The 15,275-nt window shown below is 37.8% G+C and overlaps 1 protein-coding gene across 1 annotated transcript in view; it reads right to left on the bottom strand.

Moving 5' to 3' along the window:
- The window catches only part of LOC106914141 (protein tyrosine phosphatase receptor type E), a 21,596-nt gene extending 19,665 nt beyond the window's left edge, over positions 1–1,931 (bottom strand). The window contains exon 1 of the mRNA XM_014980755.2: positions 36–1,931. The gene's annotated coding sequence lies outside the window, so the exon portion shown is untranslated. The remainder of the gene's footprint in view (positions 1–35) is intronic.
- Between the last annotated feature and the right edge of the window lie 13,344 nt (positions 1,932–15,275).

Genomic DNA, 15,275 nt, shown 5'->3' with positions numbered 1-15,275 from the left:
ATGTAAATATTAGGATGAACAAACACGGCACTTACAGTTCCACTCAGAGCTGCTGTGACCCGTCACTCCATAGCAATCATGTGATTCGAGCTGCTGGTCTTTGTGATTTACTGGGGAGATTTTCTTCCCTAAATCTTCATCACATCCTGGAAGTTACCAAAAGTACGAATGAAGAGACGAGTCGGGATAACGGCAGTCCCGGAATGTTTTTCAGAATTCTCGGGGCTTCGGATCAACAGAGGACCTTGGGGAAAATAAAAAAAAAAAAAAAAAAAAGAAGAAGAAATGTGTAAGTGAAACAGAAACAGTTTGGAAAACTATCTGGCACATTTTTTGTAGCTCAGTTTTTTTAAGCTATCTAAAATATATATATATATAAATAAAGCTAAATGCATGCAACTAAATGCAAAAAAAAAAAAAAAAAAAATATTGGAATCGCTGCCAGACTGAACCAAGCATCAGTCAGCTGGCTGAGTGGGTGTGGATGTGAGGCCATCTGGATTCTATGTTCTTCACCTCCACTGAGAAAACTAAAACCAACCTCTTTATTACCTTAATAACCATAAAGCCCAAAACAATTTCAATGCCATTGTTTAGATAATCTGTTTACAAATTACACAGTTTTGATTTTATCCACAAACTTGTAACAAGAAAAAACAAAACCACCTATAAACAAAGTCAAACAATCCCTCTATCATGGCACAACACATGAAAAAGCTAAATTTGTTTGGGTTTTTTTGTTTGTTTTCTAGTCTATGCATCGTTTTGCATACCTATGGGTTTATTCGGATGGTTACAGGTTAGTTTGTAAGCTGGTTTGAATTCCTTTGACATATCTGACCAACTAGGTTAAAAGCTCATCCTGCCCTTTAATCTTAGTTCTGTTTGTTCACTAACCTTCTCTACTTCCATCTGAGGCCTACATGAAGCAGTTTCATTAAAAAAATAAATAAATAAATCAAACTCAAAACGGGGGACTATTCATAAAAACATTAAAAATAAACATACACTGTCTTTCATTCCCCAATTATGCATTATTTTATGTTGATCTGGTGAAGCTTGCTGGGGTTTGTAGCTGGAACAAGACAGGAACATCTTTAATGGTGTGAATATTTTTCCAAGGCACCGCTGTAAAACAAAAGTATTTAATGATTCATTTTCTCCCGTTTAGTGAAAAGAAGAGTCAAGATTTTGATTTGATAAAGATGGTGAGAAAGCAGGCTTAGCCTCTTTTCCCATTCACTCTGCACCAGCATGACGCACAAAGGGATATTGTAGCTGCTGGAACAAGGCTGAGACAAAAAAAAAATAAATAAAAAAGTAGAGGTAAATTAGTCAGCAGACTCAGCTGGATGACTTCCCTGACCTGAGCTGTGAGAAAGAAAAAGTAACTCAACAAGGTGTGAAAAGCACCTTATTTCCCCAATCGGAGATATATATATATATATTTTTTTTTTTTTTTTTTTCCCCAAATGCTGTAAAAAGCTGCTGCTGGCAGTGAAATATGTGCAGGAAACCTTCCACTAAAAGCATCCAGTTGAACTCGATACTGCTCCAGAGATCCTTTATGAATAAGGCAGTAAAAATCTGTTCTGGGGGTTTAATATTGTGCCTATTAACACTTGTGAAACCTTTAAGCGTGTTTGCTCGCTTTCATTTGTCAGAAACAAAATCTGGGTTTTGTTTTTATTCGTTTGGGCAAGTGACTTGGCGCAGGGCGAGGAGACCATCCCAGAGGTTAACTGGGCCTTTGCAAAGTAAAGAAGTTTCTCCAAGGACTTGATTTTAAACACCAGTAATAATGTGCAGAATGTCATGTACTGATCCCACTTATTTCGATTTTATGTGCTTTTCTGTTTTTTACTCTTTTTGTCAAAAACTAGGCGAATAGGCCTTTAAGTTTTATTGCCGGTCACTATTATGATTGATAACACAAAAAGAAAAACATATGTTACCGTATACATTTTCAGTCTTAATGGCTTCCTTGCTTTAGACTCTGATCAAATATAGCAAGTTAAAGAGCAATTCGTTTAAATGAAATACAGTTTTAAAAAGCTTATGATATCACAGGTGTGGAGGGGAGAAATCAGACTTTTTTATATATATTTATAGAATGAACCTAAAACTTAAACACTTGAGAAACTCCTATATAGCAAGAATAAAGTTTGGAAAACAACAATCCTTTGCTTAACCTATATATGATATTTAAAAAAATCTTTTTGACATGACCTTTCATTGGAAGGACATTTTCTTTATTATTTTTTAATTTTACTTAACCTTTATTTAAACGTCATATAACAGAATAGTATACAGCAGAAAACATTATACTGGTTTTGGCCGCTACAAAAATCCAGACATCTATGTATCTAATTGATGATAACCTCAATGAAAACAATTCAACAAATCTATATTTTTATTCACACCTATTTCTGCAATTCAAGTTGAATTGCAAAAATAGACATCCAAAAAAAAAAGACATGTAAACCACACAAGGAAAATGAAAAAAAAAATATTGCTAAGACATAAAACCATAAACATATGCAAACTTTAAAATGACTAAAATGGGATCAATTCATACACAGACACTTCAACCCGTGTCTTCTCAGACTAAATGAGTAACGAAAACTACTCACCGTTGGATGATCTATGAGCGCTAAAATTATGCTGCTACCACAGTCATAAAAGTAAACATTTACTTTCTTAAAAAAGCTTTAAATGTACAAACACCCACAGCCACCAAAGTCTGACTGGGCTTCCCCATCGGGGGATCCTCCATGAAGGATTCTGGTTGTTGTACGCAACATGCAATTCTGAATACTACAAGTAAGATGGCCACAAGGGGCAGTATACACCAAAAGATTTAAACAAAGCCACTTATAACTGAACAAATAGAAGCTAAAATGTTCATCGTCAGTGATTATTAGCCTGCATATCTTACATCGCTGTCTCTGTATATTGTCATCATCTTTCATTTGATCGGTATTAAAATGACTGAGGTATTTAACCTTTTTATAAACTTCACGAACATTGTCGGTCTGTTTAAGTACAGGGACATGTAACTGTTTATCTTGTATGAAAATACCACTTTTAATAACATTGCACTTTGTATTCATTGTGTGCTCAGTTTTTGGGTTTAATATTCCCATTCAATTCTACTAGAATAGTTCAGAAGTCATTTTCTCTGTTTATAAATATATCTAGTTTTAGGTCCCCTCCTGCTCTGATTGGTCACATAAAAGTCAAAAAAGGTTACATGGAATGATGCAACACACTCATACCAAGCTAGCAACTGGTCAGGCAGTATGCAAACATTTTATGCTGACCTGTAGAAAATGCAGAGTACATGTGCTCAGGTTAGCATAAATCTTAGCTTCATATGTTGCAGAAAATGTACAAAACAAATGTTTTCAATCTCTAAAATCTGTTTCTTTAAATGCCAAGTCAAACACTGATTTACTGAATACTAAAATGAACCTGGTATTTTATTGAACAAATTATTCTCACAACAGGTCATCTACCACTCCCAGAACTAACACTGACATCTGAATGTAAGGTTTTCAACTTCTTCGAATGTACATGACAAAATATAAAACCATTGAAGACTCGTACGGTTAAAAGCATACTGTGAAAAAGTCATGCAGCCCAGCTGATCTTTGAAGCGGAACAAAAAGATAAATCCTGTAACTAAATCTGTCAATCAAATATGAATCATACTTTTAAAAGGGCAGAAGGGTAATGCTGGAGCTGTTTTCTGGTTCTGAACACAATTTGGCCTCTGGGTGGAACTCCAGGCAATTTTTGGCCCCTGGCTCTTATTTAAAAGGTCAAGAGTGTTACTCAGGGGGTTTGGAAAAGTTTTACTTAATAAAATATTTCAATAAGGATGATAGCATTGATTAAAACTGGTAATAAAATACAGTATACTGAAGCATAAAAAATCCTTCAGGTAAGTTTTTTTGAAATTTATAACACTCTCATGATTGTCATAAAACGTCTGACCTAACAAGTGGTAGGTTTAAAAGAAGCGATAAATAATTCTTCATACGGTATTTTACTTGCCTTTAGTCATTCAGTTCTTTAGTTCTACAAGTCAAAACGGCAGCCGTGTTCATAATGTCCTATTATTATTTATTGTAGGAACAGCTACTTCCTGTCTGCTCCGCGTTGACTAAAAATGATTTAAAAAAACAAAACAAAACATGGAGGTCACCAAAGCTGTATCTGAGTGGTGTCGTCATCCAAAAACCCCAAAAGAGAGAGCAGTGAGTCTATGAGGTGTTGTTTACGGTAGCTACGATGTCATTCTTTTCTGCCAGCTTAAAACACAAATATTAACATAATTTCTTTAAAGGAGACCTACTATGCTTCCTTGAATGGGTTAAAACAGGTCTGTGGGATATACAAATCAAGTTCACTGCATTTTTTTGCAAAAATAAAAAAAAAGAATCTGATATTTTGTATTTGTACAGTAAAGACTTGTACTGCTTCTACAAGTCTTTACTGCTTGTAGAAGCAGTAAAGACTTAAATGGAAAAGCAAAAATGTGCAAAGAAATAAATAAAAAAATTGCATAATAGGTCCCCTTTTACAATGGCAAACAAAGTGCCATTTGCTTGTACAGAGCTGTGAATTATGATGTATGCCATTTAAAAAATTTGCAAGCCAGTTTGAGTCCACCTGCGATGTTCCCTGCTGTCAAACTAACTGAACACACAGAGATACAATTGTTTCTTACGTTGTGTAACTTTCCGCCGACGCAAAATCTAAACCTCGACTAAACAGTGCACAGCACTCAGTGTGTGGGTAGGACCAGAGCCTCGAACACCTGCACTTCATAATAAGCAGCCATCCTGTCGTGGGAAATAGCCAAGAAAATTCAGTTTTATCCACACGAGCCAGGAGGATGAGGAAAGTAATCTCCAGCCTCCAGTTTGAGGACTCTGAAAATGACACTTCTGGGACACAATAGGTGAAACCGGGGACATGAGATGATAATCATTGCAATTACAGCCTCACTTGTTCAGCTGCAGCTCAGCCAAGGATAAAGGAGTAAGCTTCTTTCCTGGGATTCACCACAATGGAGCTAGGTGCAAAAATGAATACAAAATCAAGCCCTGGCAGTATACAAAGAAATCTACTGTGATGGTCGTGTTACAGACAACATTTTTGAGAAACGTGTAAAAATAATAGCTTGTTTTTTCTGTGTTGTTGCCAGTCATTGCTATGGGTGTTGATCATTTAAGCGATTGCCTCATTTGCTTGACCAACCACAGAATGACGACGCAGACACTTGCTCTTCTCAGAAAGATAAAAATTTCACAACAAGCATACTTGCAAAACCAAGATACATATGTGGGCATGTGAGCAGGGTGGCTGTTGTGTCTTAAAATAAATGCATATCTATTCATTCTGCCACAAAACCTCACTTTTCTAAATGCAATCATGCATTTTTGCACAAATGCATACACTGTCATTGTCTCATTTTTGTTTTCTGAGGGTTTTTTTTAGCAGAAATGTAAGTGAAAAATATGATTCCAACATTTTTTTTTTTTTAACTAACATTAGGTAACAAAAGGCCCTGCACGTGGGCTACAAATGTGTTAAGAGACAATGTGAGAACAATGTTACGTGGGCTAAATACAAAAGCAACTGGACTGTTGCTCAGTGGTCCAAAATCTTTTTTTCAGATGAACGTAAAATTTGTATTTCATTTGGAATTTGAGGTCCCAGGGAAGAGTGGAGAAAGCACAGAAGTCATGCTGCTGGAAGTCCAGTTTGAGGTTTTCACTGTCACGATTCGTGCCATGCCTGAAGTACAGAGCAGCTAACCACCAGAAAAACTTTAGGGCACCTCATGCTTCCTACTGCTGACAAGCTTTATGGAGATGCTTATTTCATTTTCCAGGAGGTCATGGATCTTTCCCACACTGCCAACTGTACCAAAAGCTGATTCAGTAACCATGGTGTTACTCTGCTCGACTGGCCAGCAGACTTGCTTGAGTTGAACCCCATAAAAAATTCTTTGGGCTGTCAAGAGGAAGACTAGAGACACCAGACAACAACAAGGCAGATAACCTGAAGGCTGCTATAAAAGCAATCTGGACTTGCATTACACCTCAGCAGTGCCATAGGCTGATGGCCTCCATGCTGCACTGAAGCTGTAATTCATACACAAGGAGGCCCAACCAAGAATTAAGCTGCAGAAAACTCAACATACCTTTCAGACACCAATTCACAATATCTTTTTTTTTATTTTTATTGAATTATGTATTATTTATATTTTCTGAGACATACATTTTCGAGTTTGAATTTTTTGTCATCACTAAGTTTAAACATTCCACTCTATGTGCAATAAAGTAAACAAAGTATACATTCAACTTTCCAAAACAAGTGACAAAAGATATTGAACTTTAGATGTACTTGTATGTGACCAGAACAGCAGATTTGGGTGACGTTTAACATTGAGAACATCAAGAACTGACATTCAATTGTTCATAATTTGCTTACATAACACCAACTTAAAATTAAGGCAACCTTCTTACAAAGACAAATGAGCCATATGTTTTCCACATCAAGGACAATCTCCCAGAATTCCTCTGCAATGTGTGCGATTGCCACAATGCAAACCATGTTTCTCACCTTCGGAAGCCGAAATATAATTCCTGGGAAATTTGTCACTTTCACGACGAGTCCAACTATAGCATGTGAATTCCCTCAAGGGTGTAACATGTGCTGTAGACGTCCCAATATTCTGAGGTAATTCGAGAATTAACATCAGCTTTTAGTAGGCCACTTAATTAGGAATGAAGCAGAAATGTAGGTTATTGTGAATCGGGCTTTGGCAGTGAACAAGATCTACAATTCAAGTCTGATACAAATGGCATTAATATGACCGTTTTACTTTATTATTAGATATGACATTACAAAAACAAGGATCATTTTGTACAGACTATGTAAGGTTCAACATTATGCTCACTAGCAGATGAGTGTTTATTTATCATGACACCCATAGAGTGTAATGGATTAGGAAGGAAGTCAAGAGGCAAAAAAGAAATTGGCAAGAAGGCTTCAATTAGTTTTATGAAACTAACTGCAGCTTTTATGAGGTGTTTCCACTAATCAATCTCTATCTAAAGTGGCCTCTGAGGACGGAACGGTGGACAGGCATCTGAGTCATTGGCCTGCCAGGTCTCGCTGATGAATGTGGAGAGTGACAGCACAGCCCGACTACTGCAAACGTTAATGCTGGTTCTGATAGAAAAGTGCAAGAACGCACAGTTGTCATTTCTTGTTGCATACGAGGCTACTTAGCTGTCAGGGTATCCATGCTAACATTAGAACAACAACAAGCATGTAAGCATTAGAACTAGATAACAGAGCATTGGATGACGCGGACTGAGGAATAACATTTTCTTTTGTGTCACATGGATGGCATGGATTCCCTTAACGGGTTCTACTAACTTTAAAAAGCCTACTTATCTTTTCAGACTGGTTCTATTTAAATGATTTCTTCATTCCTGTGGGCTATCAAAACAAAATCCAGCTGTGATTGACCACAGTTAATTGGTGATTTAGCAGGAGCTAGGTGGGTTGGGTTAGACAAATGAAACATGTAAATCTGCTTTTGGTATTTACAGTGTTCGTCAGGTAAGCTTTGTCTTCTATATAGAAAATTGGTTGGTGAGTCAAAACACTTACGTGCAACAATCAAGCAAAAGCAGAAGTGATGTCTAAAGGCACATTCACCGTTTCACAACTCTGCAACCTACATGCCTCGCATCAAACTGACACATTTGCTTTTCTTTGCTGCCATTAGAAGCAGGCTATTAGCTGCAGCATCCACTATAAGTAGAGCACACAGGCCTATCCTTTACCATGCTGTCCTTCATTCCTTTTTTTTTTTGTCCTCAATAGCACTGCTCTTTCCTTTTTTGGCATTATTACTATTATTACCATTTTAAGCTATATGATCAAAATAAATAAATACATTTTAAAAAATCAAGTCGTTACATGAATGCACTCAGTTTAACCTTATACATATCGTGTCCTGGTGGTCACTGGGCGCATAGATTTGCTCCACTAACCCATATTCTGTACAGCTTATGTTGACAATGTACATGAATGACGGCTTAGATGGAATAAATGCCCAATCCTCCGTGACCTGCATGCGTTTCCTAAAGCCTTTTGTAGTTTGAGCGAACCGAGCGGTTTAATAAAAAGGGAGAGTCGCAGCTCATAGACAGAAAATGGTCGGTGTTTAGGGGTTAAGCCTCACACTGAAAGCAGCTGGGTTTGTCCGCATCTTACCGTAGCTTTATGATGACCTCGTCGCTCACGCTGCAGCGGCTGATGATGTCGGCTCCCGCTTGTTGTTGTTGTACCCGACGCTCCGTCTCCTCTCCTCTCCTCGCTCGTCTGGTCTTTGGAGAATAGCGCTGGGCACATGAAGATGTCGAGTCGTCTGACCGGAGCCGAGGAATGCGTTTAGGCTCCCTTAGTGATCATGTTTCCAGTAGATCTCTCAAAGGATGCGTGTCCGCCTGCCAGAGCTGGGCCGAGTTATGGCAGAGCGGAGACTGGAGAGACCCTCCCCCGGGCGCAGAGCAGTATCAGGTGGACGCAGAGCATCCTTCACATTCCTGCATCAGTGGACAATAAAGGGCAAGCCAATACAGGAAAAAAACGAACCAAAAAAAAAAACAACTCAATCTGTTTTACTCTCCCCTCTTTTCTGCTGGTAGTTCAATTTTTTTTATAACAACTGGTATTTTAGTACGACGTTTGTTCAATACAAAGAAAGGTTTCAAGTTGTAACATTCCTGCAGAGACGCTTAGGGGACTGATGTCCGCTTGTTTATGTCATAGGATGCTGGAGGAGTGAACAAGTAGAGCTTCTTAAAAAGACTACAGCTTCACTTTCCAAGTCATCTTTTTATAAAAGTAATACTACTAATAATAAATAAAATATATTATTATTATTATTATTATTATTATTATTATTATCATTATTATAACATTCTGTAATGCTAGATTATTTCAAAAAGTTATGTAATAATAATGCATCTTTCTATTTTTTGTTTTGTTTTTCTTAAATTATCTGTTTAGTCATTTCCTTTAAAACTCCATGTGATCTAATATTAGTTGAGCTACGTTCAAGAACATTAATAGTTATGGTGCCTGATTTTTTATTTTTTATATATATATATATTGCAATATGGCTCAATCTTGTTTTGATTTATTGGAAGGAGTCTGTGACCATGGATTTTCCACCACAGAGACAAAACTTCTCTCTTTTTTTTTTTTTTTTTTTTTTTTTTTTATTGGGCCATGATAAACAAAATTATGCTTTTTCTAAACCATCCAACTGAAGTGGACTGTGTTTACTAATTAGGTAACTTCTGAAGCCAGTTGGTTGTACTGGATTTAAGTTTACCAAGATAAAAAGAGGCTGAATAAAAATGAACAACACATATTTAAATTTCCTCTTTGTGAAAACCTTATCATTCCCCTTCTATGCTTCACAGTCAAGCAATACTTCCTGTTGGTCTAAAAAATAGAATCCCTGTACAAAGTTTGAAGTCTGAGGTTGGAACATGGCAAACTGTGTTGTAGTTCAAGGACTTCAAATAATTTTGCAAGCCATTGTTCTGTGTGTGTCCTAATTACACTGTTTTTTAGATAATCGTCACAATCACATTCCCTGAGTATCAACAGACTGCTGCAAACCAAGTGGCCTTTACATGAAACTCACAAATTTGAAATATGAGCTCACACGAAACACTCCTGGGCAAATTTGTTAAAGGGCATTGCTGGGAAAAAAAAAACCTCCTGCTCAGTTTTTTTTTACGCTATGAGGCCCTGAAGGCATGTTTCAGGTTTGTAGAAACTGATAAATATTGTGAGGATGGTTTGTGACAGCTGGAAAATTATAAACAAATATGCTCCAGAGCATACGAGATATTCCCCTGTGGCCTGATGACATAAAAACACAATTTGTATAAACATACAGCTTTGCTGACCTCTTGTGGTGACTGCAGAAACAGGTTGTTTTCAGATTAACCAAACCCTCCTGCAAAACAACTAGATTTATAAAGACTGTACAGATGTGTATTAATGTATTAATATGCTGTTCCTTTTTTGTTGTTGTTGTTGTTTTGTTTGCTTTTTTACTGACCCTGAAATAAAAATTTGTGTTTTTGTAGAATTCAAGATAATTACATTTCCAAAAGTTCAATTTTGAATCACACAGCTCCACTGAATAGCTAAACACATTCATCACGGGTATGCATTTTATGATAATTTGGTACTTTTTTAGTCTGGAATGATTATATAAGATTTGATTTCTGTAAATTTTAAACACACAAAATGGATGCACTTAATGCAATTTGTTCTGAATTTACTCTAATTCTGTACTTACAAACTCAAAAACAGATAAAAAAAAAAACATTTCTCTCTTACAGCTGTGTGATGGGTGAAATTTGAGAATGTTAAAGTTTGAGCACACAAACACGGACGTGAATACGTGGACTAGCAATGCAAGAGAAGAAAGATTAAAATTCAACTAATCCCCAAGTGAAGTTTTATTGATAAATTGTTTAAAAAGTTTTAACCTAGAGTTCTGTCTTTATGTTTTCCATGTGAATTTTGACATTTGCATGCAGTCACTATTGCATCCCATGTGTTAGGTTCACCCTGAGTGTAGGAAACCTTCGCGAACAACAGCAACAGGACACAGTTACTGCCACCTGGGGTGAATCACCTCACTAATGTTGGTTTCTTTTGGATAACCTGCTGTACATTTGCAGACTTGCCGTCTTGCCACAGGCATAGGGACCTTTTATCTGTGGGGTTGTGTGTGCAAATCTGAGGCTGTGTGCATTGTGTAATTTTGACCGTGTGGGTAGGAGGAAAAGCCAAAGATAATATAGTCTTGCATAATTTTTTTCCCCACTTTCTAAGAGGGCAAAAATATGTTCATGTCTGTGATGAGAAGAGTCAGAGTTCTGACTAGAACTGAACATTACTTAAAAAGGTACAGCAAAAAAGGAATAAATGATCAAATAGAAAAAGATGTTCAAGTTTAGAGACCAAACATAAACAAGAAATATAGTCATATCTCAGAGGGAAAGACAAAACATTTTTTATTGTTTCATAAAGAGGATACTGACACATTTTCTAAAAATCATTTTTTCAACGTTTTAAAATAACTTTTAAAGTTGATCCAAGCACATTGGCGTTTTAAAGAACTTTCCCACGTCTTTTTATTTTTTTTTACATAAAGTTTTGAGCTTCATACAAAAGCAACTATTCTCTACAAGGTTAAATTAAAAAGCACACTAGAAACTTTTGTTGGCAGGCTTTCGTTTAATTTCTTTAAGTAGCCTCGGTATATGATTTCCAGGCATCCCAAAAGACATCCAATACTTTTTCTTATCATGTTGGCAGCTTTTTGTTTAGTTATCCATAAAAAAAAATAAATAAAAAAAAATCCTACACAGCTTCAGGCTCTGAGAAAGGCTGTTCCCAGTGACGGTGCTGCTTTGTCTGTGTTTGTATGCGGATACAGTTTTGCTGGATTTGGCCAAACGAAGCCGTTCTCAGTCAGATGCTTTCCTGATTGTGTTAGATGGTGGATAAGAAATTGCTTATGTTCAACTTGTTTTGTTTCCTTAATTTTGTTAAGAAAAAAAATGATATGCCAAGTTTCTAGCTAATCATCTTCTTTTTCCACACAAAACCAAGGATCAGGAGCAGGTTGTGGTGTTTTATAAACAGGCTGCTTGCAGAAAAAATACCTCTAAATATAACTTAAAAAAAAAAACACTTCTAACAAAAAAAAAGGTTATGTTTGGATGCAGAAATTGTTAATTTACTGATTTCACGTCTTTCATCGCTCAGACAATTGGGGGTGAATGTGTTATGTTTCAACAACAGAAACTTCTAAACACGGGCCAAAAATTATTTAAGCAACGACCAAAGAAAAAGTACATAGAATTGAGAATTTAACACATTTTAATGGTGATGTACCATTTTCTTACTACAGTGCTCATCTATAGAGAAGCATCCTGCAGATAGGACAGAAGAAACCACTGATTTTCAAAAAAGTTAATCTGCATTCACAGATAATTTAAATAGCTTATTCCAAACTTAATATTATTTTATGTTCTTTACATCTGTAAATTAATTGCAGTTTTAGCTTGACCTTACATTTTATTATCACTGTAACCAGAGCAAGGCTGCATGGCGGTACAGTTATCACTCGGCATCAGCTAAGAGTGTTCTCATTAACCAGCAGATCATCGCTAACTGCAGAAGCCTACTTTCCCTCTCACTGTGGTTACCCCCAAATGACCAAACTGTGTGACAAGTTTTATTTTATTTTTTTAAATTTCAAATGTCTTAATTGAGAGCAAAGCAGATCCGACGTCGACTCCCTTGTTTGTGCGCACAAAGTTGGCGAATAAGCCTGATTCACCTCACACTTACACAAAAGGACCACCAACAAATCTACACCTGTTTCCCCCTTCACCTCTCCTGTGAACCTTCACCTGCACTAAAGATCCGTGAAGAAGATGTGTGCCGGCTCTTTTAGTATTAGAAGGTCAGGAAAAATACAGGACATCATGCTTGAGAGGCTGAATCAAGCAGTCGGGTCTGCAAAGAGGGTCATTATTGCTGATTTTCTCCCAGACTGTCAATCGGATGAACATAATAAACACTTTACAGCCAGAGAACCCAGATAATTCACTGGGAATAAAGAAAGAGTGATTGAAACTGATGAGGTGGTTTTGGAGAAATACTGGAATTTCTTGAATTTGATAGAAGCATTAAAGAAAGAAGGATCAAAAGTGCTTTTTTGCTGCATGTTTACTTATTTCCCTATATGCTAAAAAAGAAAACTTATTCAGAACAGATATTTTCATGAAATATTTTAACAACTTTTGTGTTTGAGCAACGCGTAGGTCAGGGTGGGGGGGGGGTAAAGGGAGAATGTATAAAGAACATTGTATTGGCCATACAACTTTTATTTTTGAGAATCAAACTCTTCTTTCAAGCTGTACGCTAATCTCGTGGTACCTCTGGGTAGCACCATATGTCAGCTGAGGGCAGTGTTGCTCTGAAAATGCAGCTGCAGTCTGTGCACATGCTAATCTCTGTTGAGCAATCCAAAAAGATTTATGTATGTTTCTGTGCAATAATAACTTCTCTATCTGAGACTTTTTATTTGAGTATTTTAGAGCAAATCCGTATTTAAATCGAACCCATTTTGGTGGAATCGTGTGGTTTTCGTCTTCAGAGAAGCAACATTTACAATTCAGCTCACATTCATGCGTGTAATACTACTGTACCTGACAGCTTTGTTCTTTGTTTACATTAACATTTGGCGCTTTTAAAGTGACACTGCACAGAGGCTTTACTGTTAAGGTCAGTTTGCGCATTGAGAGCGAGGAGCAACGCTGCAGGTACGCTCACTTCCTCAAGGCTAAGAAGACCTTTTGGGAGGATTTTTTTTTCTTCTTTTTTTCCAACCTGCATGTCAAATAGATTTCTGTCCTGAAAAAACACCACAAACTGACCTTCAACACTCCGTTTTACATCCTTTCAGGGAAAGGGAATTCTTCTCATTGCAGGTATTTGATTCTAATGTCACTGATTTTTTTTTGGATTCTAAGTGAACAAAGATGATTAAAAAAAAAACCTATATATATATATATATATATATATATATAGACTTTTAGAAGCAAAATTAACTCAACCTACTACACTGTCCCAGTGTACTCAAAACATCCACAACTTGGTGCTGGGGGGTATTATTCTAAAATAGGCCACGATGACAAGTTGTTCAGCAGTGACCGTTGGCAGTGATATTTTTATTTTTTTTTATCCCTCTGCCGTGCCTGTTGGCTCCTGTGCCAGCCCAAGAGAGAAGGTGCTTCTGTGTAGCTTTATGATAAACTGCTTTATCCTCCCATTAACCTTCGCAGAGTTAACATGAGGAAGGCTTTTTAGGTGGACATCAGCGCTGGTGTCGACAAACATCTGTACGAGTGAGCTCAAAGACAACCGGCTGCATAGCGAAAGCCACGCGCTTCTTTGCCTTTCATTTCTCCTCTCTCTCTTTTTAGCGGTTATTCCTTTGTAGGGCTCTGACCCGCAGAAACCACTGATAAGAAAATGATTACGGCTCGTGGACAGGATCCAGCTCACGTTCTCCGCTGCTCTGCAAAGTGCAAGAAAAAGTCCTTTCCCTGAACTGAAGTGGAAGCGCCAACAGCTTTTTGATCACTCTTTCAGTGCAGCATACATGAGTGTGTAAAGCGGCCTAACTTGCGGTCTGAAATCCACTGACGGCACATTGTGTTTCTGAATGCGCCGCATGATGTGAATTCTGGACATAGATGGAGTGTGAATGCTGGCGCAGGATCAAAGAACTCTGCACTGTATCTGAAATGGATCAGCCTTGGCTGATGTGCCTTAAAAAAAAAAAAAAAAGGGAAAAGACACACACACACACAGCCATGCTGTATGTACAAAGGCTGATTTAGTCCACAGGGATCAGCAGTCAGTTGTGACACTCCTCTGGCGAAGCATCTCTGTGCCCATGAAAATGGAAATGGCAGCAGCTGATCTGTCGGTGGGGACCAATCTGCCTCCTCATCAGGACTCTTCATTAAACTTGAGCTCCGTCTATTAGCCCCAGTCGTTCTCCTCATTCATTGCAACACATGACCTTGAGGTGGAACAGCATGTACCGTTTTGGCAACTCCTAGGTCGCCACCGCAGAGCGGCCGGCGTCGCTCACACTTCAGATACCGGATCTCCTGGGCGAGTGAATTATTCCAAAAGATTTCTGTTAACTCCACGATTCCTCCCCGAGCCGTCTGTCACATTACACCCAATCATAACCAGTAATTTAACTTAGCCTCGTGATGCTCGTTGCATACTGCGAGTTTCCTCGCCGTCTAGCACAGAGTGTCATCAGTGCTCTCCCCCCTCACGATAGCGCTGCTTAATTGAGCTGGATGTGCGTCGGTGATTTCACTTAGAGGGGGATTATCAAGATTCAGACAAGCACCTGGTCCTTTATGTGCCTGTAGAACGCTGGCAGGAAAAACGATTACCGGCCTCATTTGTTCTCGATAGACAGTTGTGACCTTTCCAATTGGCACACCCTCTTACGGATATGACAGCTTTTCTTTCCCGGAAACATGCAGTGAGTGCATTTAATATGCATAAGAATTGCACCTGCGCCTAGTGGGAAGTTTGGAGCTGGA

Source organism: Poecilia mexicana, unplaced genomic scaffold (genome assembly GCF_051168715.1).
Source record: "Poecilia mexicana isolate PSO_F unplaced genomic scaffold, ASM5116871v1 scaffold_15, whole genome shotgun sequence".
NCBI lineage: Eukaryota > Metazoa > Chordata > Actinopteri > Cyprinodontiformes > Poeciliidae > Poecilia > Poecilia mexicana.
The sequence above is the reverse complement of the archived record's forward strand: the minus strand, read 5'-3'. Positions and strand labels throughout refer to the sequence as shown.